The sequence below is a fragment of the Hyperolius riggenbachi genome, chromosome 4 (assembly GCF_040937935.1).
Source record: "Hyperolius riggenbachi isolate aHypRig1 chromosome 4, aHypRig1.pri, whole genome shotgun sequence".
NCBI classification, from domain to species: Eukaryota; Metazoa; Chordata; class Amphibia; order Anura; family Hyperoliidae; genus Hyperolius; species Hyperolius riggenbachi.
In genome coordinates, this window is record NC_090649.1 from 263,340,616 (window position 1) to 263,346,615 (window position 6,000).

The following is a 6,000-nucleotide window of genomic DNA, read 5'->3' on the forward strand; positions in this document are numbered from 1 at the left end:
TGCAAAACTTTCTGTTAATATTAGGCAAATATATCGAGCTTGAAAATGGACCAATCAAATGCAGCTCCTGTTGTATAAGCTCCATATATTTGCATATTATTAACATAAACATTTGCAAAACACAGGGAATAAAAAGAGATTTTAATGTGTTCTGTTACATCTACTCACGGAAGTACCAAAAAATAAGTACATTCACTGAAATGGGGATCAAACAAAACATTTGGACTATACACTGGAAATGTTGGTTGTTGCTTGTAGCAACTAGTTTTCAGTAGTAATTTCTTAGCTTAGCCTTAGAAGATGAGTAGATCCACCCTACAGGCTGTTACATGCCATCTATACCTTCAGTTTCTTTTACTATTAAACAGTGAGGATAGGTTCACAGTGGGATGTTATTTTCCTGCATTAATAAAGTCATAGAAAGCAGGTTACTGCACAGCAATGTTAAGCCTATGTGATGTTCACAAGGCATTTACCTCCTAATGCAGACGTTAACAGATACAGGGAAGCATACTTTTCAATGCCTGTATGGTCCACTGTATCTACTGTATGTGACGGTAACGCAGCATTAAGGTGTGTTGTGACTTTTTTGGTGCGTTGCGTAGCGACTTTAACGGTGCATCACAACGCAACATCCCACTGTGAACCTAGCCTCAACAGTCATTAAATGCGCATTGAGTGGATGGCTTAGTACACTACCTTATCCCCCTTTCATATAGCTTATAAACTTGTAAGTTTGTTGAAGTTTACTTGGTGCTCGCAACACCTTTCTCAACTACGTAGGCTATTAGACAATGCACATCACAACAGATTTCAAATTAGTGTCTTCTGGTAAAGCATGTGCTGCAATGCACGGTACTATGTCGCCAGTCATTTCTAACGTAGGCATAATGTGTGTGGTATCTGGTAACGCACAGCTCGGCTTGTGTTCTTATAACAGAATCTGATGCACTATGGTGGCAACTTGTATATATGAATATGACCATGTTCCGAACACTGCAGTGCTTTATGACTAGGAATTGCGATTTTGATGTCACATGGCTTTCCCTGTAAAGCAGGAATGCAACGCAATGGAATGAAAAAGTCGCATTGGACGTTATCCACAAATTGCGTTTCATAAAGTGAACCATATAACCAATGAAAGTATGCTTCACTGACAATGTTAACACACAAGTTTTGTGGTAAAGCATTGCATGTAGTGCGTTGGGATACCATATGCCATTGAACAACAGCCGTACTACGAAGGTTCCATAGATGGTGCATTGCAGTGTGGCAAGCTGCGTTAGAATGTGTCCATTATGCCTTACCTCAACACACCACCAAATGTAGCCTACTTTGTTCACATGATACATTTCCAGTGCCATTGCAAGTGCTAAGCGATTTATTGAGCTTTTTTAAGGGCTCATTCACACTGTAGGCGTTTTTTTTTTTTTTACACGCGGGCGATTTTTAAAATCGCCCACCAAACGCTTGTGCAATGAATGTCTATGAGAAGGTTCATATCAGCGCAGTTCATGCACTGTCCATTCGGTAAAGGGGTGTGTGGACCATTTTTGGGGCGATTCCGCCTCAATGGAAAGTATAGGAGAAACGCAAAACGCTCACAAAATCGCTTTGTGTAGCGATTGCGTGAACGTTTTTAAGAATATATACATTGTATTTATTCTTTTCCAGGTCAAAGAGTTCACTTCCTGACTTGCGTCAGGGAGTGAATTACAAAACCGCTCGGAAAAAATGCTTATAAAACTAAGCACAAAAATGAATCACCCACCCAAGCGCCGGGAATCTGAAAAAAAAAAAGACGCCTCGAAAGCAGCCCAACGCGGATGGACATGCGAGCCGAACGTAATGTGAACAAGGCCTAAAAGCACTTTTCCCAGCGCTTTTTGCTTAGAAAATAACTTTTCTAAGCGTTTTCTAAGCGCTTTTGCTTAGCAATGATTTTTTTCACTTCCTGATGTCAGTCAGGAAGTGAACTGTTTAACCCGGAAATGAATAAATACAATGTATTTATTCATAAAAGCTCTCAGGAAATAGCTATACAAAGTGCCTTTTTCAAGTGTTTTGCGATTTCCCTATACCTTCCATAGAGCTAAAGCGCTCAGAAAATGGTACATGTAGCACTTTTGCGATTTGAAGAAAATCTAAATGCTTACATGTGAACACTGTCATAGGAAATCATTACACAAGCACTTTGAGGCCTGGAACCCACTGGAGCAATTTTGTGAGCGTTTAGTGAGCGATTCAAACCACTAGCGATTTCCCTAAACGCTCAGCTAATGTTAATGGATGGGCCAAATTCCACTGGAGCGATTGTGATTACCAAAACGCAAAACGCAGGACATACAGCATTTTTAGCGTTTAGCGTTTAGCATTAGCGCTTAGCGTTAGCATTTCTGCAATGTAAAGTATATAAACGCTGTCATAATCGCTCATCAAAACCTACACAGAGCGATTTTGCTAGCATTTTGAAGTTACTGCACACTGTAAAATAATTAAAATTAATTGAAAGGACCAATCAGAATTAAAAACACTAATCGCTAATCGCTACACAACCGCTGGCAAACAGAATACACTTTTTAAAATCACTGCCAAAAACACTCATGAAATTACTTACAAAACGCTCACAGAAAACGCTAGCGATTGCGATTAGCGATTGCGTTTTGTAGTGGGTTCTAGGCCTTAGGGCGATTTGCAAAATTGCCAGCGCTTACAAAAATCAGCAAATGCTCATAGTGTGAATGTGCCCTTAAGGCTCATTCACACTAGAATCGCTTTTGCAATTGATTAACGGTTTTTAAAAATGCTCCCATTTACTTTCATTAAAATCACGGTAAAAATCATGGAAAAATTGCTGATTTTTGCGTACGTGATCACAAAATCATGGCGATTTTACGCGATTTTACCATGATTTTAATGAGTGAATGGGAGCAATTTAAAAAAAACGCAAATCAGTTGCAAAACGCTCAGAAAAGCGCCTCTAGTGTGAATGTGCCCTGAGCAGGCAGTGTTCCTACTTTGGGCCAGTGCACACCAAAAACCTCTCGCAGATCCTCAAAACGCTAGAGGTTTTGGAAGCAGATTTTCAAAACGATTCTAGGCATGTTTAGAGAGATTTCCTAAACATGCCTAGCATTTTTTGAAGCATTTTTGTGTAGCAGATTTCATATATTGTTACAGTAAAGCTGTTACTGAACAGCTACTGTAACAAAAAACGCCTGGAAAACCGCTCTGATCTAGCATTTTTCAGTGCAGTTTGAGCTTTTCCTATACTTTACATTGAGGCAGAAACGCAACTACAAACCACAAAAATGCTGTAGGAGCCACGTTTGCGGTTTGTTAAAAAACCTCAAACCGCTGGTGTGCACCATCTCATTGAGATACATTAGCCAAGCGTTTTCACAGGTGGCAGTGGTTTTGAAAATGCTACCAAAAACGCTTGGTGTGCACCAGCCCTCATTCAGTTTTTGTGTGCATCTTCTGCATAGGAAAATGAAAATACATTTAGACCCAATGATAATCAAGGGGCCAGTGTACACTTGAGTGCATTTTTTGCCTGTTGAAAAAAAGCAGTGCAGCACTTTCTCTGCATTTTCTTAATCAATTACTTTAGCTTTGGTGAAAAGATGCATGTGTTTTTCCACATGCAAACACACGTGCAGAAAACACATTCAGAAATATACACACAGAAACTGACATTCCTACAATTTTTGGTCACAGTTTTCTGATTCTGGTGGAGAATCTGTGTTTTGCATTGTTTTTTTTACATTATATTGTATGTAACTAACTTCAAATTAGCATGTGAACATTTCCATCGAGAATGCAAAATAATCACATTTCCCATTGGCTTGCAATGTATTGAATGCAAAAATCCGATGCAAAAATAGCGTACATGCCAGCTGAATTTTCTCTGCAGCAAATTTTCATCCAAAAATGCAATAAAGAATGCATGTTAAATGTGATGCCATAGACTTGTGTTACACGTGTGGCAAAAAACACATTTGCAAAAATGGAAATCGCACACAAATTCTGTTATGGGTCAAAGGTGCCTTACAAGTGAGAATGCTGCCTTATTGTATGCTCACACTATGTGTATTGCATAGTACCTGCCAGTGGCGTAGCGTAGGAGCTATGGGCCCCAGTGCAAGTTTTACATAGGGCCCCCCAAGCACTCTATACATAACAATTGATAGGGCGCACCAAAACCTGTCAAGGATTTCCACAGTGTCAGTGGTGCAAGAAGGGGATGGGAAACAGCTTGTTAATTATCACCACTATTTAAAGCATCTATAGAAATGATTATTACCAGCACAAGGCCAATAGAGAGCTAATTTAGTGTTCGAGGGAGGGCCCCTCGGGGCCCCTCTGACCCAAAGGCCCCGATGAGGTTGCTACCTCTGCAACCACTATTGCACACATACAGATAGGAAGTGAACCATGCAACTTTATTGCTATGCTCACGTGAACCCAAAGCTACCGCAACAATATATAAAGATTTCTGCAGCGTCATTGACTCCAATTGAATCATGTGCCATGTGGTATCGCTCGGCAACATGCTACAGAGTTTGCATGCATCTATCAAAGCACTTCTGTTGCACAGCATTGCACCACAGGTAGTCTGTGGCCAGTCTACAGGCTTGGATTTATGTCACAGGAGCCCATTAGCACAGATGTCCTGGCACCCTAGACTTCACTCTCCATGAGCCTACAACCCCCGCTGAACTGTGCTGGCTGGCCCAGCTGTCACTTCTACCTAACTTCCCTTGCCCATCATAGGTAGCTACAGGTGCCCCTTAGTATAAGGTAGCCAGAGGTACCCTCAATATTAAGTTGTGTAGGAAGGAAGACATTCAGGGAGCAGAGTGATTCACCTTTCTATCAGGGGCGTACCTAGAAATCCCCGGGCCCCCCTGCAAAAAAAAAATCCGGCCCCCCCACCTCCCTAGGGCCCACTCAGGGACTTTTGTGGGGCAGGAGGGGTCACAGCATAAGAGGAGAGCGTGGCCGCAGATCGGTGGGGAGGGGGGACATTCTCCCCCCTCCCTCACCTCGGGCTCTCCTCTCAGCGCTCCCCTCCTGCAATCATGTCCCCCCTCCCCGCCGATCTGCGGCCACATTCTCCTCTTATGCTGCGACCCCTCCTGCCCCACAAAAGTCCCTGAGCGGGCCCTAGGGGGGCCCCGCCCCCCCACGTCGGCAGGGGTCGCATCCCCTATTGTTACGCCAGTGCTTTCTATCATCAGGTGCTTATAGGCACTTACCTACAGTGCCTTATGGTGAATAAGGCCCTGCCAGTCCCATAGAGACTAATGGCCACTGCGAGAAGCTGCAGCGGGGGAGTGGCAGTGGAGAGTACCATGATGCCCCATGTGTGAAAGTAGCCTTCAAGAATTATTTGCATGCCATTGATGACCATCCCTATCCAGTACCCAGGTTATTGAGCAACCCTGTATTATAGAAAACTAGCTAATGACCCGATGTTGCCCTGGTATGTATTTGGTTGTTGTTGGCTCTGCCTACTTTTTCTAACCTTGATACACAGCCCCTGAATGACATTGGGTCCTTGGCATCAATAATTTGTGTATTTCCATTAAAATTAAACAAATCTGATTGGCTGGTTGTGGCTCCACCCCCTTTTCTGAATTTGAACCCCAGGCATCCTGTGACCAAATTTAGCAGGTTAGAGGCCTCTGCCATTAACAGTACAAGAATGGCAGCAATTTAAATATTTACCTTGAAATTTAATAGGTGTGAATGTTGATTGGCTTTTGTAGGCTCCACCCACTTTCCTAAATAGTATTAATTCCAGTCACTCAGTGCCCAACTGTGCAAAGTTTGAGAACCCTGCCATTAACAGTGTAAGAATGGCTGCAGTTTACATTTTCCCAGTGAAATTTGTTTTTGGCTCCACCCACTTTTTCAACCTTGACACTCAGTTACTCAATGACCAAGTTTGTGAGCTTTCGGGTTCATTGCATCAAAAAATGTGTGAATGGAAGC